Raw genomic sequence first — 25,385 nt, 5'->3', positions numbered from 1 at the left:
CCAGCCAGACTGGAAGCCCACAGGCACCATCCTCAGGAAGGAAATAGCTCATCCCGCTGCTTCAAAGGTCCCAGAGAGGCCCCCCACCGCCCAGTCACTCCACCAGCAAGGTGCAGTCAAACGTGCTGAACAGGGAAGGAATGAATGGGTGAGTAGATGGATGATAGATGGAGCTTGCTCGTAAGGTGCTAATGAGCCGTTCAAAATTCATCCCCTGACTTTCAAAGTAATCGCCTGCATTTAGTAAGTGCTTACTCTAGTAGACAGTGTGGCCCATGCTTCATATGGCTCATGTTTTAATCCCCCAACAACCACCAAACGGGACAGTGGAAAAGAATTCACGACACAGGCCTGAGACTGCTATCCTCAGAAAGGCCTGCTGGCAAAGTCGGCCCCTGCTTGGCTGGCATCTGGGAACCTGGATTTCAGAAGGGCTCTCACCATTCTCTCTCATAAGAATGGCTCACTGTGCCCAAGCTATTTATGCAAACAGTGCAGTATATGCTGAACATCTGCTTTTCTTCTGGGAATCTGGGGTTTTTGGTGCATGCTGGGCAAAGGGTGCCTGGGTGAACAGCTCCCAGTAAAAACCCTGGGTATTGAGTCTCTCTAACAAGCCTCCCCAGTAGAAAACAATTCCCACATGTTGTCATAACTTGTTGCTGGGGAACTAAGTGCATCCTGTGTGACTCCACTGGGAGAGGAATCTTGGAAGTTTGAGCTTGGTTTCCTCTGGACTCTACTCCATTCATCTCTTCCCTTTGTTGGTTTTGTTTTGTATCCTTTCACTGCAATAACTCACAGCCATGAGTATGATTCTGTGCTGAGTTCTATGAATCCTAGCAAATTACTAAATCTGGGGGAGTCTTGGGGACCCCTGACCAAGGTGGGTACAGTTCTTATCCCCATTTCACAGATGTGCTTGGAGTGGTGAGGTGACTTGCCCCAGGGGACTCCACTAGAAAGCCTGGTGCTGGTGTGAGGACCCTGGCACGCAGACCCCAGAAGCCATGCTCTCAACCCACTCACTGGGTTGCCTCTCTGCCAAAGGCTGTCACTTCTCACAACAGAAGCCAGACTCCTGCTCATAGAAATTCTCCTTCCACTCCTGCTGTACAAACAGTTTTCACAGAAACTGTGGTAATTTGGGCTTGATGGAGTGTCCTGCTAACCAAGCAGCCTTGTGGGGTAGCGTCCTTTCCCGTTCATGGCGCTGGCTATCCTGGCTGGCGACTAAGGAAGTGCAGGATCGGATCTATTACTGCCTCCCCGGTAGCCGGTCCCACCGGGTAGCCCTCCTGTCTCCTGTCTTACAGGCAGGACTCACGGTCCTCGGAAAGGATGAGCCGTTCCTTTGGAACGACCGGGCAGTAAATCACCTCCATGTTCCCGCCGTCGGCAACATGCCAACTTTAGCAGCAGCTGATCCACAAGCAAGCGGGTTTTAAGGCCTGGGACGTGCCTGGGTTTTCAAAAACACACATGGCTTTCTTTCAACCGGGAACTTGGGTAACAGTGCTGGTGTGCCCTTCACAAAGCACAAACTTGGGAGAGAGTGTGTGGGTTCAAACTGTGGCTCAATTTTCAGTCACCTTGGGCAAGTTTCTAAATATGACTGAGCCTCAGTTTCCTCATCAGTAAATCGGAGCTAACCGCTACCTCACAGGGCTCTAGGAAAGATGCAGTGCGATAATCTATATAAAATGCTTGGCCCAGAGAATGGCATACAGTAGATGCTCACGTAAGGGTCATGCTTATGCTATTTACCATCATCGTCATCACCATCACCATCACCACTATGCTTACAGAATTCTAAAACTCATCCTCGAGCTACTAACCTATTTTTTTTCATTACCAACGTTTTAAAAAGCTCATGATGGAAGAAGATCTCTAGGAACGAATATGACACTATCTCCAGGCTATACTATTGTTAAGTGAGAGAAGCAAAAAACTGTATCTATAGCAGAATACTTTAACCCTCCATATAGCAAGAGAAGGGGATATAAGAAAATATACATGTATTGGCTCATTGGTACAAAAGAAACACAGGGAGGATAAACCAGAAACTAAAAACATTGGTCACCTACAGGAAAGGGGTGGAAAGTGTGGAAATGGGAAAGGACAGAGGTAGCAGGGATGAGAAGGTGGCAGGCACATTTCTCTACCTGTGTAGCTCTGACTCTTGGAGCCAGGACAATATTTCACATCCCCCAAAAGTAAACAATTAAAATCAACCGTGTGTGTGTGTGTGTGTGTGTGTGTACTCAAAATACAATATAAATAGCAACAGATGAACACAACTGTATTACAAATGAAAACACCACCACACCGAAGGGGGTGGGAAGACAAGACCTAGCCTAAGCAACCCAGGAAACATAATGTTGACTGTATTCTATCAGCCAAAGAAAAAAAGAATTGTACACAAGTACAGTACTACAGTTCCATCTGTTTGTCACAGGGGTATAGATAAGCAATTCTGAAACTACCTTTTGTGTGTACTAGGGTTGAACAAATAAATATACTGCAGATAGTAAGAGCAAGGTTTCTTACTATCAGAAGAAGTTATAAACAAGGAAAGTGGGAAACATAACATGAACCCTGAGACTTGGGACTGGATTTGAAGGCATCAGTATGAACCCAAGGTTTGGATATACACAGACAAATGATAGATAGATGATAGATAGATGATTAATAGATAGACAGATAGATAGATAGGTAAGAATGAGAGGAAGAGAGGGACAGAGGGAGAGAGGGAGAGGGAGAGAGATTGACCGGTGTGTGTGTGTGTGTGTGTGTGTGTGTGTGTGTGTGTGGCAGGTTAGTGTACATATATATTTCCTAGCTTCATCTGCTAAGGCTGGGAGTAATCAATACCCCCCAATAGCAACGAACACAGCTAGCACCCAGATCTTGTTTCTAGATATCATTATCCAATAAAGGGAACCAGGGCTCCTTGCATAAGTGCTTGATTCCGGGGAGCGGGGGGGGGGGGGGGGGGAGGCTACAAGATGAACCTGGAGCGTCTTGTGTTGCCAGAAAGTAAAGAAATGCTCAAAATATGATGGAGCCATGTCAAAAGGGCACAAGACTCAACCTGAAGGAGTTGCTAATAGCCAAAGCTGGAACAATTTCAGCAAAAAAATAGCAAGAGTCTTGGAAACCCAGGGGACAAAGTAAGTATCTGGGAGTCCCTACTGATACCATAAAGTGTTGAATAAAGAAAGAAATGAGGGAGAAGAGAAGTTTCTTCCTTATAGAAGAATTCCAATTCGTAAATGTAGAAGGGATGCGGGAAATGGAAACTCACTGTCATGCAGGAGCCCCTGCTCGCTGAGCCATGTGTCGTGCGGGGCGGCCTGCGGGGTCTCTGCTCCCGCTCCCCACACAAGAACGCAGGACATGGTGAGGCCAAAAAGGAACACCCACGGAGCCATAGGTAGGGGAGTCATACCACTATATTCTCTCTGGCGGCACTATACTCTCACTGGAGGCTGGATCCACACTGTCCGCAAACCGCCATCCACACTTGCCAGGCCAGCCGCCATCTTCTTGCTAGCCCCCATTCTCTCTTCTCCTTCTCTCTCCTCTCTAGCGTAGCCACAGCAGTTATATTAGTGGCCAATGGCCCACTGGTTACAGCTGACGGCCAACTAGCCACAGCTGATGGCCATCCAATCACAGTTGATGGCCATTTACTACCTGAGCCAACACCTGTCTATGTGAGGCCGAGAGCCTGGAAACTGCTTTCTGGGGCTCTGTCCCCACACTCACCATTCAGCAAACACCATGGTAATAACGGTTACAGGCAAGATCCAATGATGGAGGCTCAGAAGAGATCAGCCACCCTGCTCTGGTCACCCGTCAGGGGTCAGGGAAGAAAGGCTTGTCTGGAGGCTTTTTGGCATCTAAGCTGAGTGTTTCCTTGTAACCCTCACTACATCGCTCCTCCGTGTAGAATGGCACTGCCCTCCTAACACCTCAGAAAGCCTCGGGCGCCCCTTAGAGCATTGTGCAGCTCCAGGCAACTGCTCCAAATCCATGCTGCCCGCTCTCCGTGCTCCGGCTGTGCGGCCTCCTGGCTTCTCCTCCAGCCCCGTGGGCACATCCCACCTCAAGCCTCCGCACCTGCCGTTCCCTCTGCCTGGATGCCTTTCTCCAGGGGTCGGCATGGCTCACTCCATGGATTTAGGTCTCTTTAACCCTTGTGCTACCCAAAGCAGAAACCCCACCTCCCACCCTCAGTCACTCGAGCCCTCACTCTGCTTGCCTTTCTTTTCCTTCATAGGTTACGATGTCATCAGCTTTGTGTTGTGCTGTTTGACGGATGAACATAACTCACTTGAGTACTTTCATTCACCGCTTTTTAAATTTTATTTATCTTTTAAGGATTTTTATTAAAATATAGCTAACATACGATATATTAGTTTCCAGCATACACAACAGTTATTCAACATTTGTATACCTCATGAAGTGATCACCATGACAAGTCCAGCCACCATGTGACACCATAACACGCTATCACAGTATTATTGACTGTATTCCATGCTGTACGTTACATCTGCATGATGTATTTGTTTCATACCTGGAAATTTAAACCTCTTATTCCCCTTCACCATCTTCCCCCTTTTAAAATTTCATTTACAGTTGACATTCAATATTATTTTATATTAACTTCAGGTGTACAGCATAGTGGTTAGACATTTACGCACATATAATTTAAGGAGTGATCCCTCTGACTAGTCAAGTACCCACCTGGCACTGTACATGGCTGTTACCATATTATTGACTACATTCTCTATGCTTTGCTTTACGTCACCATGACTATTTTGTAACTGTCAATTTGTACTTCTTAATCCCTTCACCTTTTTCACCCTGCCCTCCAACCCCCTTCCATCTATTACCCTGATAAATCTAGTACCCATCTGATGTCACACACAGTTATTATTACACAATAGTATTGACTATGTTCCTTATACAATACACTACACCTCCATAAATACTGTGTAACAACCAATTTTTACTTTTTATTCCCTTCCCTTTATCATCCACCCTTAACCCTGCTCCCATCTGGCAACCATCCAAGTGCTCTCTGTATCTGTGAGTTTGCTTCTGTCTCATTTGTTTATTTTATTCTTTAGATTCCACTTAGAAGTGAAATCATATAACATTTGTCTTTCTCTGTCTGATTCACTACATACACTCAGCACTATACCTTCCAGAACCATCCAGGTTGTAGCACATTGCAAGATTTCATTCCTTTTTTATGGCTGAGTAATATTCCATTGCATATATGTAACACCTCTTCTTTATCCATTTATCCATTCTGGGACACCCAGGCTGCCTCCATATCTTGGCCATTGTAAATAATGCTGCAATGAACATATGGATGCACATGTCCCCTTGAAGTAGCATTTGAGTTTCTTCAGATAAATATCCAGAAGTGGGATTACTGGGTCCTCCTTTGTCTCTTGTTATAGCCTTTGTTTTAAAGTCTATTTTGTCTCATATAAGTATTCCTACCCCAGCTTTATTTTATTTTCATTTCCATTTTCATGAACTACCTTTCTCCATCTTTTTCATGAACTCACTTTCAACCTGAAGTGAGTCTCTTGCAGGCAGCATATATGAGGGTCTTGTTTTCTTATCCATTCAGACACTCTATGTCTTTTGATTGGAACATTTAATCCATCTACATTTAAAGTAATTGTTGATAGATATGTAGCTATTGACATTTTATTATTTATATTTCTAGTTTTTTTGTTTGTTTGTTTGTTTGTTTTTTTGTTTTTGTTTTTTATCTTAAAGAAGTCCAAGATTCCTCGTAATACTGGTTTGGTGGTGATGAACTCCGTTAGCTTTTTCTTGTCTGGGAAGCTCTTTCTCTGTCCTTCGATTCTAAATAATAGCTTTGCTGGGTAGAGTAATCTTGTTCGTAGTTCCTTGTTTTTCATTGCTTTGAATATTTCCTGCCAATCTCTCTGGCCTGCAAAGTTTCTGTTGAGAAATCAGCTGTCAGTCTTACAGGGGCTCACTTATAGGTAACTAACTGCTTTTCTCTTGCTGCTTTTAAGATTCTCTCTTTGTCTTTAACCTTTGTCATTTTAATTATGATGTGTCTTGGTGTGGGCCTCTTTGGCTTCATCTTGTTTGGGACTCTCTGTACTTCCTTGACTTGCATATCCATTTCCTTCGCCAGGTTAGGGAAGTTTTCTGTCATTATTTCTTCAAGTAGGTTTTCAATTCCTTGCTCTCTCTCTTCTCCTTCTGGTACCCCTATGATGTGCATGTTGGTATACTTGATGCTGTGCATGAGGCTCCTTAAGCTGTCCTCCTTTTTTTGGATTCTTTTTTGCTTTTGCTGTTCTGATTGGGTGTTTTCTGCTGCTTTATCTTCTAAATCTCTGATTTGATCCCCTGCTTCATCTAATCTGCTGTTGAGTCCCTCTATGGATTCTTCATTTCAGTTATTGCATTCTTTATTTCTGACTGGTTCTTTTTTATGTTTTCTATCTCCATTTTCATGTTTCCTATCTCTTTGTTGAAGTTCTCCCAGAGATTATTGAGCATCCTTACATCCAGTATTTGGATCTTTGCATCTGGTAAATTGCTTGTCTCCGGTTTGTTTCGTGTGTTTTTTTCTGGAGCTTTGTTCTGTTCTTTATTTGGGACACATTTCTTTGCCTCCCCATTTGGCTGCCTCCTTGTATTTGTTTCTATGTCTTAGGTAGGGCTGCTCTGTCTCCTGATCTTAGTAGAGTGGCCTTATGTAGTAGGTGTCCTGTAGGGCCCAGTGGTGAGTCTCCCTGTTCACCAGAGCCAGGTGCTCCAAGTGTGTCCCTTCTGTGGTTGTGTGTGCCCTCCTGTTTTAGATGAGCATTGGCTGCTGTCTGCACATCAACAAGAGGGACTGACCTTCGATCTGATTGGTTGTGAGGACTGGCCACAACTACAGTGGAGAAACCAGTGTGCAGGGGCTGACCCTACAGAGCAGGGCTTGCTTTAGCAGGGCTCTGGTTCCTACTCAATCTGCCCTTTGGGTGTGTCATCCTTGGAGGCGTCATCCTAGTTGATGCTCCAGCTGGTCCAAAGCTGGAGACTGGATGTGTCAGCCACAGGGCCTCCTGGGAGGGGGCCCACTCCAGGCCAAGTTCAGCCACAGCTTGTGCTCTGCCTGAGGCCACCTGGAATGAGCCACAAAGCAATCTGCAGATGGCTGTGCTTGGAGGTGCCTTGAGAGTTCAGGCCACAAAACCAAGGTCAGCTGCCACTAGTGCCGGACTAGGGCTGCTCAGCCAGAGGTACGGGGCACACCAAAGCCAGATGCTGCTTGTTTGGGTTTTGTAAACCTTTGAGAGAGTTTAGGAAAGTCTGCAGCATGAGCCAAGGAAGGCCATCTGTATGGAAAGCCACTGGAAGTGGCTTGGATGGGCCCAAAATTGGGTGAGGTGGATTCGCAGAATCACCAGGGAGGGGTAAACAAACTGTTAGCCAGGTTGATGGAGACTCAGATATGGCTCCTGCCTGCATCACATGCTAGGAGCAGGGAGGGTGGAGGGCTCAGCAAAGAAACAATGGCTTCTGCCAGCTCCTCCATCCAGGAGAAAACTGCCCCTCCAGCCCTCATCCTGAAGTCTAACAACTCAGTTCCTCCCCGTGTGTCCCTGGCACCTTTCGATTGCTGCCCCAGTGCTGGAGCTCAGAGCGAATGATTCCGGCGGTGAGTAAGTCCATGTGCGGGCCCTTCAAGAGGACTCCTAAGACTGTAGCCACCCGTGTCTCACTCAGCCACAATCTCCGCTGGTTTTCACAGCCAAAAGTTAGGGGGATTTCTCTCCCTAGCAATGTAACTCTGAACTGGGGAGCCTGGTGTGGGGCTGGGACCCGCTGCTCCCCAGGGGGCAACCTCCAGAGACAAGATATCCCTCCCAATTTTTAATGGTTACACACGGATGTGGGACCAGCCTGTTCTGTGTCTCTGCCCTTCCGACCAGTCTCGAGGTGGCTTCTTCCATATGTCTACAGTTGTAGGGCTTCAGTTTAGCTAGACTTGAGGCGATTGTCAATGATGGTTGTTCTGTAGTTTAGTTGTGATTTTGATGTAGTCATGAGAGGACGCAAGCACCGTGTTTACCTACTCCACCATCTTAACCAGTCATTCACCACTTTTGAAGGAGCTACACTATACAGTGCCTACATCAAGTGTCTAATAAATATTTGCTGAATATATAGATAAACCTATAAAAGGAGAGAGTGGTAGTGGGTAATAGCTAGCATTTACTGAATGCTTAGTATGGGCTAAGCATTGCATTCTATGTTCTGCAGTCATCATCTTATTAACTCCTAGAAAAAACCCATTTTATAGATAACAGAACTGAGGTTCAGAAGTGAAGTAGTTTGACACTGCTGATAAACAGAGTCAAGGCTCAAACCTTGCTCTTGACTCAGGTGCTCTACTGCCTCCTTAGATATTTCTCAGTCCCAGTCCAGCCCCAAAGGACTAGCTTATATGAGACAAAGAAAAAGAGAGTGAGAACATGAATAATAATAAATGAATTAGCTACCATTCAATTAACCAGCTCTTTGGCCCTGCCCTTGCATCCTCTTTAGGAATTACTCACGAGACTTCCTGCCTTGTCAGGGATGCTCAGGGGCTGTCTGTAGGAGGGAGCCTGCCATGCTGTGATTTACATCTAAGGCAACTGCCAGCAGATCACAGGCAGCCGGCCGAGCACCTGGCAGAGGCTCAGAGAGAAGCCAGTCACACAGCAGCTGTTCGTGGCTCCCTGCTTGCACAACCCACTGCGGGGCTCAAGGGGGTCCTGGACAAAGTATGGATTGTCCCTCCTCACCCCCATTTCTACAAGAGGGAGATTTCAGCATGAACCTCAGCAGGCCCTGGCAGAAGGTGGAAGACTGACTCTGTGTCTAAAATCGCCCTGACAAAGGCAGATGACAGTGACTCCCTTCCACTGAATACATATTTAAATCTACTATTTTGCAAGCAGCTGCTCCACAAACTTTTCGAAGTGGCAGCTTTCACTAGCAAGACAGGGACTGAGGCTCTCCTGGGGTTGGTTTATTTCCTGATCTGAGTCCTCCCCCTCCTTAGGGCCTGGTTGTCACAGTTCTGAATTTCATAGATCAGTAAAAAAAAAAAAACACAAAAAAAAAAAAAAAAAAAAAGTTTAAACTAGATGGGAGTGGACGAACTGACATAGTTGCAAATTTTCCATTTTACCAGCAATGACATAAACAAATGTGCAATAACCTCTACTCCCCATCGCCCTAAACGAAAAGCTGTTTTAGCATCCACAATGCAGGAAGGACATAGTCACAGGACCAGAATTTGGGGATGTCAGAACTATAGGAGAACCAGGAGACGTCCCAGTATTTCCAGGCAGTGATGTCCTCAGAATCAAGACCTGATCTTTACATGCATAGCATCTGGAGCACAGCAGGTAATCCACATAGGTTCATTCAATAACTAACTTGCACATTTCACAGATGAAAAAACTGAGGCCAAAGAAAGCAATTGGGACTAAGCCAGAGTCACATAGCTATTTAGGATCAGACGGTTCTAGAATCCAGTTCTCATGCCCGAGTCTAGACTTTCAACTACACTTTAGGCAGGATACTGCAGGGCCATACCCTGCCAAACCCCACATCAGGGACCGGATTCAGACGAGACCCCAAGAAAAGGGGTCATGGGATGAAAAGCTTGTCTTCCACATGGCCAAAACTTTCCAAGCCTTGGCTAGAAACACTCTTCCCCAGGTATGCCTGTAGCTCCCAATCTGCATGGGAAGGACTCAGGGCGGCCCACTGGTGCTGGGAGATGACAAATGCTGCGGTGTGGGCCTGCTGTCTAACGCTGCCACCCAGCCTCTCCCCACATAGCAATCACACCAAAGAGCTGGACAGGGGCTGAATGCCAGAGCCTGTCTGTTAAGCCAGAACAGCCATAAATTCAGCTTATCAGACCTGCAGCCATCTTTCAGGCTGTGGCAACTGCTCCAGCCACAGACCCATACTCAGGGACTCTCTTCCAGAACTCTGTGGTTGGCCAAATAAGCAACAGCTGCCATCTTACCCCAGGCTCCAGGATGCTGCCAGTGCATGACAGAAGCAGAAGCAAAAAAAGCCAGTAGCAGAAGCCTTAAGCTCTCCTGCAAAATTGCCATCCTTGCTTTGGAAACTCAAGACATAGCTCACCGTGAAAAAATTCAAACAACAGACAAACAGCAACTGTAAAAAAAGCAAAATTGTACAAAAGCAAATGTAAAAATCAACCAAGTTGCCACCACCCAGGGAAATCCACTGTGGCCACTTGGGTTAACATGTTCCTGAAGCATGGTCTCGCAAACTACCATGTGCAAATGGGTAGCCCTAGGACCTCGTTCAAATGCAGTCGTTCTGGAGCTGAACCTGGGATTCTGCATTCCTCACACATTCCCAGGCCACGCTGACGCTGCTGGTCCAAGCCCTTCACTAGCAAAGGACCACTCTCTTGTTCATTGCTCTATCTCCCATGCACAGAACAGTGCCTCGCACACAAGTTACTCAATAATTACTCACTGAATTAATAAATAGAACCCAGAGTATGCCCATAAAATATGCACCCATCAAATACTATGCTATCCCGAATCTTGCTTCTGTCACTTAACAACATATGGTGATGTTTTCTCATGTTGGTAACTACAGGAACATACCTGTAGCTATCATCACTTTTGAAGGCTATGGGTAATTGTACCCACAAGTCCCATTACTGGTGGGTATCTGGGGTGTTCTCAATAAACAGTGCACATCCAAATGTATATATTATTTTCCCCATTTGTATAGTACCTCTCTAAGGTATAACCACTAGGTCAAAGGATATACATATTTCACACGCGGGCATCCTTTTGATTATTCACTGCCTCCTGCCTCCTGCCTGAGGAACTGGTACTATCTGCGGGCCACAGATGGCTACGGGGAAAGCCTCTAGTTCAGGATTGTCTGAGATGGGCTGATTCTCCCCTGCTGGCTGGCAATGATCTTCCTGGACGCCCACAGGCTGAGAACACCCCACGGTTCCTCGGGCGTTTGTTACGTTGGTCCTTCCCGGCTACCAGTGCTCATTTTTCTCCATCTCTCTCTGTCTCTCTTCATTTTAACATCTGTGTATTTCATTACTTTGCCGAGTAGGGGACATTCCTATCCAGTCAAGGAAACCATGATTCTTCGCTTTATCTTTTTAAATCTGCACCCGCTGCAGGATATCAATCTTGCTGGAATTGATTTCCCTGGGTTACACTAATCACAGGCTAATGCAAAGGGTCCCTCCTTCCGAGAGATGCTCCTTGAGCTGACTTTCCCAGGGTGCATGCCCCCTCTGTCTAAGGGCTCTGACCAAGGGCAGGTTCTCGCTCCGAGGACTGTCCCGTTTGCCCGTTTCTCCAGCATTTCCTGTCCCACAAGGCAGTGTTTCATGAAGCAGGGGGTCGGTGATCCCCCTGCAGCAGGATCTCCAGGGATACCTGGGAAAATGCAAATTCCTGGGCCTCTCCCGGGGAATCTGCATTGTATAAGCACACAAAGGATTCCCAAGAACACTAAGGCGTGAACACCCTACTCAGACAGCTTCTACCTGTGTCTCACGCCCAGAGACCAAATGACACATCAGCCCTTGCTTCCTGATGTTGCTACTGCAGACCAGCAGCCACGCCAAGAATTCTGGCTACAGGGCCAGTGCGGGGCCTTCTCTGACCATCAGCCCCTCGAGTCAAGTGGGACACTCACATCCCAGCTAGTGTAGCTACCATGAGAAGAGTACCCACCCACCCCATTTCACCAGGTTCTCTCTTCTGCTATGTTCATGTGCAAGATACAAAATCACTCGGCTTTATACACAAAAGCTGTGAGCTCATATTCAAACAGTTGCTGTCTTAGCAAAACGGCCCTTTTAGAACTTTAAAACTCTTAACTAGTTCTGTCCACTATTTAAGGATTTACAATTGACCTGTGCATAATACAAAATGGGGTTAATAGGGCCAAAAAATGTTTGCTGCCTCCTCTTGGCTACTAACAAAATATTCCTAAGCATCCAACTATCTGTCAGGCACTGCGTCAGCTGTGTGGTGATGCAACAGTACTCCTTAACTGATAGGAAAGGATAGAAACAGGTAAATGGGCCTCTGCATGCAGTGCCGTGAGTGCTCTGGTGGGGGAGCTACAGGACATCCAATCTCCAAGTAGGGAGGAGGCGAAGTCAGAAAAGGCTTCTCAGAAGAAAGCCGGTGCCTCCTCCGTGGAGACACTCCACACACACCTAAGGTGGAAACCGATGTAATGCTTAGACAGTCTCAGGTCTTACTCATTTAGTTAGTCCACTACCATTAATTCACAAACTCTGTGTCATACCTGCAAAGAATGAAGATACATAGGAGACAGCTACACCACAAATGACAGTTTAGTGCTGGTGAGCTTGTGGAGTGAAGGTTGTTCCAGGAAGGGGGGCAGCGTGGGCAAAGGCTGTGGTAATGGGAGAGCGGAAAGCGCGCTGGCATGTTGATTCTAGTGGTGACTTGAAGAAGAGCCTGTCTGGCCGTCCTGACTGAGGACCGGCTGTGGACTGACAGTTACGACTCAGGCTCTGCCCGTGAGTTGTTCTGGTCAGCTGAGATGCAGATACGTCCCAACACGGGATTAGGCATCCAAGAGCTTCACTGGGGGTGGGAGCAGAAGGCTGGGACTGCTGTGCCGGGGGTTTGGCGTTGGTGGAAGGAGAGAAGGGAGGGCAGGATGAGGCTCGGACTGCATGCGGCTCCCTGAATGGTTTGGCCAGGCCCCTGGGACGTCCTGAGCCAACGGCCCCTGTTGGAGGAGTCCTGAGGGCGCGTAGCCGGGGCCATCGGTCATGCTCCACGCCCCGGGAGATGTGAGTGGTGCATGTTCCTGACCCCCACAGGCACTGATGAGCTATGTTCATGCATCATTAATTCATTTAACAAACATTTACAGAGCGCCTACTGTGTTTTCAACATTTGGGGACACTGGGGGAAAACGGTGAAGGAGGAAATCCCTGTTTTATGAGAGGTTTAAGTCAAGTGAGGAGCTAAACAGCAAACGGGCTTTGCAGTGAGGTCCGATCCTCGCTGGCAAAGGGGCACGTCCTGGGTCCTATGGGGTCCTACGGAGGGGACTCCTAACCTCACCTGGGGCACCCAGGGCGTGTCTCGGAGAACCACTGACTAAGCCGAGACTGGCAGGGTACGGATGAGGTCACCCAGTAAGAGGTGGAAGAACTTGCAGGGACAGAGAAAAATCTTATAGCCCTAAGAGTAAGAGAGGGTGGCGGGTGTTTCATAGTGATCCTGTGGCTGGGGGAAAGAAGAGAGATTTTCCGGGGATGTTTAGAGAAGTATATGGTGGGGCTCATCAAGTGGCACCTTGTAAACCAAGGGAAGGGCATTAGCTGTGTGCCAAGTGGTCAAGAATCTGATGAGTGGGTCATTCATGCTCTCCCATCTCCCAGCTGTGTGACTCTGGGCAAGTTACTTAGCCTCCCTGTGTTTCAGTTGCTCCATCTGTAAAATGGAGTAGAAACAGTTCAGTTCCAGATGAAACAGCTCTCTGGAAAGCTCTGAGAATTATACCTGTCATGCAGTAAGCATTCGGCAAATATCCATTGTACTTCTTGTCATCACTTCGTGCTTTAAATTTTCCTATACAAAAGTCGTGGTAAAACTGTCTTAAATGCTTACCTGCCATCATCAGTCAAACAGTCACCAGTTATCAAAATGACATGACTAATAAATTTCTTGAATGAATGGAGTGTTGTGTTTTCTCCATGGCTCAGCATGAAGCGGCTCCATGTGATATTGCCAAAAACAAAATAAAAAAGACCAAAGCTAAACAAGTACATTTCCTGTAAGTTTGCTCTTGAACAATAACTGAATGAAGCTCTTCAGCTATCGACCAGCGAGGGCTTCCAGGATCTTCGGGACAAGCCCCCCCAAGTGGAGTTTCCTAAAGCGTGCTGGAGGGCAACCTGACTCATCTATTAATGTAGATTTGGGGATAACTCACAACCCGCTGAAACAGAATCTCTGAGGGCGGGCCCCAAGAACCGGCATCTTCACAAGCCGTCCAGGTGAGTCTTGTACTCAATACATTGTGAGAAGCGCCTGTCCTATGATTAGACTTAACAGTCTTGAGGACCGAGGAAGCCTCATAGGACAACTCCTGCATTGCCAGCCTCTTTCCATGTCAGGGGAGAGGGCTATCCTAACAGAGCATCCTCTCTGAGAAGCCCAGGCAGGTAAGAAGCACCCCAGCTGGTGTGTTGGCCTCCAAAGCAAAACATGAGTAGAGAGCGCTAAGTAATGTGATGGCCGCGTGCTACGTAAGCGTTAGTGCTTTATTTGCTTTTAAGGGGCTTTCATGTGTATTGTTTCCAAAAGAAAGCAGATGGACCCCAAGTGCTATCACTGTAGTGCCCAGGAAAGAAATGACTTTATCTAAGCCAGAAATGACATTCTCAGCAAGAGGTGTCTGGCCCTCAACAAGTAATGCCAATACGATTACATCCCTGTTAAAAACGGGTATCTCCGGGAGGTGGGATAATGGGTAACTGTTCTTTCTAACCTCCTTTTCTTGCCCGGGAGGCAGTGTGTGGAGTGCTTCAGAGTACAGAAGCCTGGCACGAGCCTGCTTGGGCTTGTCCTGGTTCCCCCGTATCCTGAGCAAGTTAGGTCATCTCTCTGTACCTCAGTTTCCTCATCTGTAAAATGGGGAATAATCAAATAGTATCTACCTCAGAGAGTTTAAGTACATGTATGCTTGTTAAGTGTTTAAGACTCTGCTTGACCCTTACTAAGCTCTGGAGACGACTGAGCCATTGCTGTTAATAATAACATCATCTTCACGTCTGTGCAATAGGTAGTCTTTGGGTGATTTTAAAAAAAAAGTGTAACGAGAAAGGCTGCCTAGATCCTAGGAGCTAGTGTGTTGAGGGGTCTAGAAGGTCTGCCTGTGGGGACAGAGTCCCAGGGAGCAGTTTCCAGGCTCTCAGCCTCATGTGGAAAGGTGCTGGCTCGGGTAGTAGATGGCCATCAGCTGTGACTGGATGGCCATCACCTGTAACCGGTTAGCCACTGGCCACTGATATAACTGCCATGGCAAAGCCAGCAAGCGCGGATTGCAGCTAGCAAGGGTGGGCAGAGAAGCAGACGGCAGGTTGCAGATCGTGTGGCCCCTGCTTCCTGTGTCTCCAACCCAGCTGCCAGCGAGAATATAGTGGTGTGACTCCCCTACCTATGGCTCCGTGGGTGTTCCTTTTTGGCCTCACCATGTCCTGCGTTCTTATGTGGGGAGTGGGAGCTGAGACCCTGCATGACACTGCCATAAGGACCAATAGGGATTGGCAAGGACCCAGCCCTCTGATTTGGGGCCTAATTTTTCATCTCTGCAGTAAGGGGTGAGACTCAATGTTTCAAACTTTGCTTCTTGAAGTGCCAAAGGTGTGCCACAGAGGGACGAAGGAGGGCCGCAGAGCCGAGGGCTTGGGAGTTGGACCAAAGCAAAGCAGCTGCAGGTCTCTCTCTTTGTTAATACCTCGTGGGCTTTGCATGAGGTTTCATTCTGCGGTAAACACACAGAAAGAGTTGCGTCCCACTGGATCAGATCCCTAAGAAGCGTCCCCACCCCGCCTGTAGTCTCCTCTTGAGGTCTGTGATTCCAAAGATTGCACCATAATTGTCCTTTTCCTGAACAAAGCTCACTTCCAACTATCATAGCATGGGAGTGCTCACAAATTTATTTCTTACCATGAGCCAAAATCTGCTCTCTGGAACTGTTTAACGGTAGCAGCGGGGTGCCTTCGATGCTAATGAATTCTCTGTTTTTAGAAACGCTCAGGCTCAGGATGATTTCAAGTTCAGCTTCACTAATTGCTGGCTGAGTGACTAGGCCAGTCTCTCTACCTGTCTGAGGAATGAATGTGAGGATGTGTGCCAAGTGCTTGAGTGCAGTGACTGGTAGGTGACAGTGACACTCCTGCTCTAATAATCAGAAGTGACAGGAGAACATCTGCTTGGGAGGAATCCTCTTCCTGCAATGCAGGAAGAGAGCTGCTCAGATAGCAGAGCAGATGTGTTCTTGGTAGCAGACAGTGTTAGGCGATGCCATTGAGGTCGCCCACCCTTCAGTGCCATTGGTCTTGCCAGTGGGCCATGTTCCCTAAGGAGCCAGGCCTTTTATAGTCACCACAGGGGCTGCACCTCCAACACGTCCCCCTAATGCTGGCAATGAACCACACCCACAGACGAGGCCACGGACGTGGTTCCCGTACAGTGTACACTCTGCCCTCTGCTCTGCAGGGCGTATAGCAGAAGAAAGCGTGAACCATGGAGTGTACAGTCATGCTCTGATACAAACCAAATCTTGGCAAGTGCGAAGGACTATGAAAACAGTACATATGCGAAACACACTTTCCCTGTGCTGCCTAGTGTTCCAGTTCTGTGCCAGGTTCCCCCCTCCCCGCCATGTTCTGCATTTCACAAATATTTTGTTTTTCCTTCCAGACAGTGGAAGTACAAAGGCAGATTTGTTTCATCACTTAATTTTCTGATTCTGCCAGGCTTTTTCTCCCGCTGATCAGCAGTCCTCCTTAAAGCCTTTCATTTAAGGCTGACCTTTAGGAAAATGACGTAGGAGCAGTATCACACTTACCCTGTCTATGGCTGCGGGGCACATGAGTAAAACAAAAGCAAAACAAACAATAGAGAAAACAAAACAGTGCCTCCGTGAGTGAATTCCAGGGTAGGCAGGAATGCCTCTGTGGAACAGGGTAGGGGGCAGACCCTGTTTTGTTCTCGACCCCGTGTGGTACGTGGGGCATGTGGCTTTACTTTTCTGAGCCCTCTTTTCACTCTAAGTGAAGCCTGCCCTCTGGCATCCACCCAAAGATACTGCTTATTTACAGGCCTGACATCACCTGGTTCTTTGGCTGCCCTGCTGATGGAAGCCCAGAACTGGAAAACACAGCAGAGGCTGATGCTGAAGAAGAATGAAGATGGACGGGTGTGGGTGGGTGGATGGACAGAAAGACGGACGGAGGAACACATGCTTGGCTCAATGGCTTGATGAGCGGATCAGTGGATAAAAACAGGGACCTCTCGTTCTGTGACCACATTGCTTCTCAGGAGGCTCCCGCCCCTCGTCCCCAGGCTAGGCAGATACCCCTTGTTCCTTCTCCCATAGCCCTTCTCTGCCGCTGACTTGTAAACAAGCAGATACAGTAAAGAGTGATAGGTAACTGTCTTTCAGGTGACATTGGAAGCTTCAGGACAGCCAGGTTAAGGCCCTGCCTCCATCTCCTTCACTGCTATCCTCACACCAAATAGTGTCAGCTCCTGGCCCACGGGAGATGCTCAGTATGCGTTTGTGGAATGACCCAGTGAGAGAACAGTGACTATTTACAAGCACTTGTGGGGACACGTGTGCCTGCAGCCCTCTCGCATTGCTGTTCTCTCAGAGCTGGTTTTCTCTTACCAGGGAGCCAGGTGGGATTGCTAAAGAGGAATGGGATACCTCCCATCTCTAAAACACACACGTACACACACACACACGCACACACACGCACACACACACACATACATACACACACGTATACACGCGCGTATACACACGCACACACGTACACACATATGTACACACACATATACCCACACACACACACACACTGTCTCTCTCCCTCGGGTCTTCCAAAGGGGTGACTGAACCGATTTCCTTTAACAGCCTGTCCTCATAGCCTCCCTTTTTTGCCTCCCAAGACCCCCACTCCTCCTTGCTAATGAATCCTTCTTCTGAGGGTAAATGTTCCTCTAGGTTCTGTGCTCTTTCTCTTGGGTCCCAGGGGATGCGACCTCATCTGGGTAGACGCCCAGCACTGGGCAGCTAGGCTGTGCGCGCTCAGTAAGTAGAAGTCGGCTTTGAGTTGTTTAAATCATTAGTACTAAGGAAGACGGAGAAACACAGTAGCCCTGCAGTGGTCCCAGGTCACCTGTGCAACGCGGTGACTCTGAAGTGTGCCTCAGAGCCTTCCTGGCCTGGCGCCTGGCCCGTCGCTGGCACCTCCTGCACTCCTGCCCAGCGGCCTGTGTCACACCCCTGTGCCTTTGCACACACTGTTGCCCTCAGTGCCTCTGTCCTCCTTGCAAGCCTTCAAGCCCTCATGGAGCTCGCCCTGCCTCCCTCAGGAGCGGAGGGTCATGTTCCCCTTCGCGCTTCTGCTTAGTCTCGGGGGTTCTTCTGATGTCCTACCAACTTGACTTGCTTCTGTGTCTGTGTACCCGTGAGACTGTGAGCCCTTTCAGTCATCTGTGCATCCCTGGCATCGGGTATGGTTGACACTCCCTGTGGACTGTGACACTCCTGTGGAATAAATGAATGTTTGAGTGACAGTGAAAATCTGGCATAGAGAGTAAACACTCCGAAGGTTTAAGATGATCTCTGCTTGTTATGGATGAAAATTTAGGAATCTTCCTTGAGGTCTCTCTTACTAGCTGGCCCTTTGGCCCCATCTAGGTCAGTAGCAAGCCGGGTCAGCTCTACCTCTAAAGCAGCGGAACTCAGGCATGATTTTGACCCCCAGGGTCATTGGGCAATGTCTGGGGACATTTTTGGGTGTCACAGCTGCTCCTGGCATTCAGTGGGTAGAGCCCAGGGATGCTGTGAAACATCCTGCAATGCACAGGACAGCCCCTACCCCCCACCCCCCACCGAAGAATTCTGCAGTCCAAATATCAGTAGTGCAGAGGTCCAGATGCCCTGGTCTAGAGGTCCTGAGTCTGTTCACGGCTCTCCATCTTCCCCACCCCCACACTGGCTCAAGGCACTCTTGTCACCCCCTGGCCTGGTCCGTCCTGCTGATTCCTCCACGCCCTCAATCTGTTCTCCACTAGGCAGCTGGCTGATCTTTTAAAAAGATAAGTCACTCCCCTGTAATTCTTCCCATCACACTTGAAATGAAACCCAAAAACTCCTTAGCCAGGCTGAGGAAGCCCACCCTGACCACTGGCTCCCGCTTTCTCCCACTCATTGCATCCCCCTGGCCCCCTGGCTCTCTGCTCCGGCCCGCCCCACTGCCCTTTTTTCTGGTCCAGATTCTTTCAAGTCTTCTTTAACTTCAAAACTATTGACATTCTGGGGCCAGATAATTCTTTATTGGGGGGGGGGGCTGACCTGTGTGTTGTAGGATGTTTAGCAGCATCCCTGAGGTACCCACTACATGCCAGTAGTGCTCCCCCCTTTCCCCCACATACACCACCTCTCAATATGGCCAAATGTTGCCTGGGGAGCAAACCAGAAAAACTGGGGAGGAATTTGGCCAATTTAGTCCCTTCTTGGAAAAGAGTAACTTCTATTTCTGATGTCACCAACCCTCCTAGATTTCAGGGGTTCTTAGAAAGTTTTGTTTCTTTCTTTAGTTATATTTAGAGAGTCATGCAACTCAGTGACACTCAGTCTAATTGTGGAACATTTTCATCACCCCCCAAAGAAACCTTCTGTTACTGATTTCAAATTTCATTCCATCGTGATTGGAGAACGTATGTGGTATGATTTCATTCCTCTTACATGTATTGAGGTTTGCTTTACGGCCCCATATTTGGAACCCCCTGCAGAATGTTTCGTGTGCACCGGAGAAGAATGTGTGTTTGGCTGTTGCTGGGGGGGCGGGGGGGAGAGCTCCGTGGGAGTCTGATGGGTCTGGTGGTTTGTGCTGCCCGTGTCTCCTATTTCCTTCTTCATCTTCAGCCTAGTTATTCTGTCCATTATTGAAAGTGGGCTGTTGAAGTCTCCATCCCTTACTGTTTAAATGTCTGTTTCTCCTTTCAGCTCTTGTCAGTTTTTGTTTCATGTATTTTGTGACTCTGCTTTTGGGTACGTGTAATTATGTCTTCCTGATGGTTTGACCATCTCTTTGTCTTTAGGAACTTTTTTTTTTTTTGTCTTAAATTGTATTTTCTATGATATTAATATAATCACTCCAGCGGTCTTGATTTTGGAGTTTTTCGTTTGTTTGTTTTTTGAAAGCCTTCCGGGGTATTCTAATACCCAGTCAGGATTGAGTGTCACTCCTCTTGTAGGATAAGTTAGAAGCTGAGGATTGACGTTTTTTGTCTTTATAGTTAGCCCATAGCTACCAAGAGATGATATCCGTAGGATTATGTGATTCTCGTGACTGGTGTTGGAGGCTTCATAGAAACTCTGGATGTCTCAGTGAAAACCTTTCCTGGAGCAAGATTTATGGCGGGTTAAGTACTATTTTCCTGAAACAGTTGTTTTCAGTTTCCCTCATGGCAGAGAGGATGTTCTCTTGCTCAGCCTGTCAGAGCAGCCAAACAGCTGCCTTCCTCCCGCTCTGTGCTCTGTTGACACGATCCGAGAAAGGCTTATGTCTCTGGGTGAAAGTCCCCTTGTCCTCTGACTGTCACCACATTAAATCGTCACGTCACAGACGTGTCTCTGGCATTCTTTACAAACACTGTAATAACAAAAAATCTGAGTTCCAAGTTCTTCTGGGCTCGTGGATAGTGTGGGGAGGGATAGGTAAGCAGGAGGACGGTCAGACACTTCTAGCAAGCTAATCAGAAGTGAGCCTCCTCTTCACAAGTCTGAAGGTAAAGAATATTCACACAACTGAGGGTGATTTAAGAAGAAAAACCTCAAAGTTTGCCAGGGGCCCAGCGGGCGGAAGAGGGTAAAGGCTTTTCAAAGTAAAGCCTTCTTTTGGCAAAGGCGGCCCTCATTTGCCCAGCAAGATGGCAAGTGGAGAATGAATTCTTCTTTATTCGTTTTTATTCAAACCTGAAAACCATCTTTGGTTCGCACATTCCTCCCTACCCACTCCCCCCTTTTTAGTTTTTCGCTCCCACCCCCCCATTTCTTAAGAGTTGTCCCTTGATGCCTTGATTGAAGTGCTCTTTTGAAGGTGGAAACTGTTCTGTTGTATCTGTGTCTGTTCCCACATCTGTTCTTAACCCCAGTCACTCTGATCCACTGTCAGGAAGTTTTCCTCCAAACAACGAAAAGCCTCCAGAGGCTGAGTTATCTGACCCACATTTATTTATTCCTTTTTAGAGCTTTTTTTCTCTCAAGATTTGTCTATAGAGAATCAGTTGGGAATGTCTGGGTTTCCTGCTTATAGAATCTTTGGAGTTTTCATTGCAATACATATGCATACAGACACACCTTCATACACATATGTATGTGCATTAGAAACAGCCAAAGTAAATAACCTGTAGGTCCTAAGATAATTGCCTAATCCCAAACTTGCTAACTTGTGTGGCCTTTTTTCCTATTGTTCTTAATAATACAATTATTTTAAAGGGCAGTGACAGGCGCTTTGAGTTCTCTTATTGTTTATAGTGCCCCTTGCCCTAAAAGCCCAAAGAGTGTTATTGACTTGGCTCTCCTCAGTGCCCTCAGAGCTCTTTGGGAGTGAGGAGCATATTTCCTTGACACACAGAGCCTCACAATATCATTGTCTGTCTGTAAAACTTTTCTTCATATAAAAACCAAATCTGCCTCATTGCTTTCCTTTATAGAGATGTCTGCTGGCTCCCAGGGTAAGTGTCCAGATCTGCCTGCCTCTCTGCCAGCCTCACCTCCTGTCACACATTCTGTTTTCCAGATGCCCTAACGTCTCCCCGATCTCTGTATAAGCCATAACCTCTCACCGTTCGGAGCTTCTGTTCACATCATTCATTTGCCTGGAACGCCCTTCCCTGTCCTTTTCTACCAACCCACCCCTGCCCAGACGAAGCAGGTTCCTTTCTGCCACGCTCCCTGGGTCCCCCCGGCTCAGTGCGTCACACTCTTCTTTTGAGTTCCTCTTGAGCTCTGGCCATTCCCACAGATGGACTGAGCGTCCACTGCTGGGCAGAAACTGAACATAATTGTAATAAATGATAACAGTAATAATAATAGCTAATACTGTGTGTAATACTCTACAACACTACTATGTAATACTATATAGTGTAATATCAAATAAAGATGGCTACTATGTGATATACATTACAATAGCTAATACAGTATTAACTATGACAGCTAGTACTGTGTTCCAGAAAAAGATTAAGCAATTATTATATTGTCTCATTTAATCCTCACCGCAACCCAGCGAGGTAGGTGCTGTTAATATTGCTATTTCCTGGGGAGGAAAAGAAGGCACAGCGAGGTGAAACGGCTCACCATAAATCACACAGCCAGTAAGTGCTGGGACCCATATTGAAACTGAAGCGGGCTGACATGTAACCTTGCATGCTTAGATACTATAATACGGTGTTGAAAGGCAAATGTTTATACAGCTATAGAGGGCTTATCACATCTCATTGCAATTATCTGTTTATCATCCCTTTTTCCTTCACAAGCAGGTGTTCCTTAGGGGCTTCTTGCTATTAGAAGTTATGTTTGAATGTCGGATTCTCTTTGCAACCCCCACACTTGGTCCTGTGTGTGGCATAAAGTGTCTGACAATGAATATGAATGGAACAAATAACTGAAATACTAAAGGCCTCAAACAGTCTAAACATTGCATTGGCGCCTCCTCCTTTTTCTCAGGGCCATCACGTTTGTGAAGAAGAGTAGTTGGTAGAACCATGAACCATGTTAGGGAGGGGAGGATATTATCGAATCCCTGCTAGATAGCAAGCATTATGCTGCTTTTCTCTCCATGCAAAAATCTCATGTTAGTCTCCAACCACTGAGCAGATCTATACTCTCGTTATGCTCCTTTTAGAGGGGACACTGAGGCCAAGCAAGGTTAAGTGACTTGTTTAAGGTCTCAGCTATTATGTGGAAGAACAGGGATAGAAACCTAGATGGCTCTGAACCCTAAGCTCTTCTGACCTCTTAGCTCCAAGGCTGTTGACCTCTCTCTCATTCTAGTTATAGAAGAGGAGATGTTTAGAAAGAATTTTGTGCCTGAGAATCTTCTGGCAAAGCTCTTTCAACTAGATTTTTTTTTTTTTTTTTTTTTTTTTTTTTTTAATATTTCTAGCCCAGTTAGCTTGTGGCCTTTTGCTCTCTCCACTCTCCAGTGTGTATCTCTGAAACAGCCAATATGGCATTTTAGGAAGAAATATACATTGTGATATCTGATCAATAAAACTTGGAGTCCATTCCAGTAGTCACGGGGAGTTGAACTGCTAAAACAAGCAAAGAGATGTTTTGATTAAGCAGTAATGGATTTGTAAAGGCTTGAATTGTGTGTGTGTGGATTGGGTTTACTGGGCTGTTTGTGATCTACTTGGAACCAAAGTGAAAGACGTGTATGTTTTGTTTTGTTTTGTTTTCCCTCCCATACTTCTTAGAGAATCTGGGCATACCGCTTTATAAAAGCCTATTCTTTTTATAAGGCCTTTTTTTTTTTTGCTTTCCTGCTCCCAACCACAAAATCATTTTTGACTTTTAAAGGAGCCAGTTTGACTTTTTATGAAACGTGCCAGGGGAGAGAATATACAGAGGGCGCCAAAAAAAATGTACGCACATTTTAAGAAAGGAAAAACTGTATTAAAATTATGCTGATGGTAACCGCTTTGAGCATCTCTTGTAATTGTAGAAGTCAAACGTGACTTGTATTATCTTTTGTTATCGGTATATATTGGGTACTACAATTTTAATACAGTATTTTTCTTTCTTAAAATGTGTACCTATGTTTTTGGCACCCTCTGTAGTAGCAATTTCAGACCCATTATGTTTTGCAAAGTTTTTAGCCAGTGATGGTTGCATGTGGGCAGTCACTCTGGGGTGTGTACATGTGGATTCAAATTAAATGAATTTTATAATTTAATTTTTTTTCTGATTTATACTTTCATATAACCCTTATATTTCTCACATCTGTAACATGAGATGAGTTGCAGCTGGCTTATAGCACAGGCTTCTAATTTTTTTAGGGAAATGAAGAAAGAGAAGGTGCCTCACATCCATTTACATCTCAGGATGGGTCTTCCGTGGTGGCGGGGGTGGGGAACGAGGCGGGCGCAGTGCCTGGCCTTGTATCAAAACATCCAGAACTGTCACTGCGGGCACCCCAGAAACACACCTACCATGGCAGCAGGTGACCTCTCTCCCTCACCCCCTCCCAGCATCAGACAGGCCAGTGTCCTCAATTCCAGGGAACTGGGGCCAACCTGGTTTGGCTTTGAAAGTGAGACAGCGAGCGGCTGCCCTCCATGTTCCCAGCCAAGCCCATCTCCTCCCTGTCATCTGACAGAGCCTCGCTCGGCATCCATGGAGCTGCCGGGCCCTGAGAGCAGTGTCTGTGGTTGTGCATCATGGAGCTGGCTGTGCCAGGGGCTCAACAGAAAAAAAGCCTAAAGACACGTGGCACCGGAACCGTGACAGCCTTGTGCAGGTTCAGAACCAGTGCATGGCCACGGGCAGGCTCTCAGTGGCCAAAATATTCAAAATGGCCAAGGGAAAACGATCCATCAAGCTGGGTGACCTCCCTCGCATTGCCGTGCAAGTGGGCTGCCCGTCCTGTTCTCTGGGACGTCTGATGCTCACAGTGGACCATGAGAGCCCCCTCCCCAGTCGCCCACTCACCCACAGGGGTCCCCTCCCTCCCCGGAGCACTGTCTCTTAGCTTAGGAGGTTAGGATAAATCACGAGCTTTACTGCTGGAACCCAAAGAACTGGAGAAGCAAACAACCCTTCCACCTGACGAGGGACAACCGGCAGCCAAGATTTTAATCCACTGCAGATTTTAAATCCCATCAAGAATGGGAGCCAGGTTCCCTGCCACCACACCCTGATCCCTCCCCCACCACGTCCCAAATGAAGGGCCCTGATGACAGGAAAAAACAGCTCAGGTACATGCAAACTATGCCTTTCCAAAGGAGTCAGAGACCATATGCTAATTTGGAATTAACCTGAAGCTTTGCCGCGCACGGAACAAGGAATACACACACGTAACCTATTTCAGTCCCCTCCCTTCCAACCACCGATTCCGTACATTTTACGGCAGTCCTCTTTAGGCAATCGTTACAAAGCCATGACATTCAGCACGTCACATGCCAAAAGTTCCTGAAATGCTATCTAAACAGGGCTATACAGTTACCTTTTGACCTCAAAGATTCTCTACCCCCATCGTCTCCCACGCTAAACTGTCAGAAAACTAGTCTTCAAGTGTTAACTAGGAAAAGAATCTCTGTGGTCACGTGTCTGAATTCTATGAATGCACCACATCCTAGTCTTTTAATTATTACTTTGTCATCTGTCTCTGGATTTTTTTCACAGCCATCAGGCAATTGCAAACGACGGGTGTCGCAGATGAAAGTGCAAGCCCGCATACAAAAATAAAAATGAAAAGACGGCACAGCCACAGCCTAACTTGGATCAGC

At 47.0% G+C, this 25,385-nt stretch overlaps 1 protein-coding gene across 2 annotated transcripts in view; it reads right to left on the bottom strand.

The window, feature by feature from the left end:
- Window positions 1-25,385, bottom strand: part of LDLRAD3 (low density lipoprotein receptor class A domain containing 3) — a 217,792-nt gene that overhangs the window by 114,028 nt on the left and 78,379 nt on the right. The gene's annotated exons all lie outside the window — the stretch shown is intronic.

This window comes from Rhinolophus sinicus, chromosome 14 (assembly GCF_057876585.1).
Source record: "Rhinolophus sinicus isolate RSI-liver-muscle chromosome 14, RSI-T2T, whole genome shotgun sequence".
Taxonomy (NCBI): domain Eukaryota; kingdom Metazoa; phylum Chordata; class Mammalia; order Chiroptera; family Rhinolophidae; genus Rhinolophus; species Rhinolophus sinicus.
Note: the sequence above shows the minus strand (reverse complement) of the source record. Positions and strands in the feature narration are given on the sequence as shown.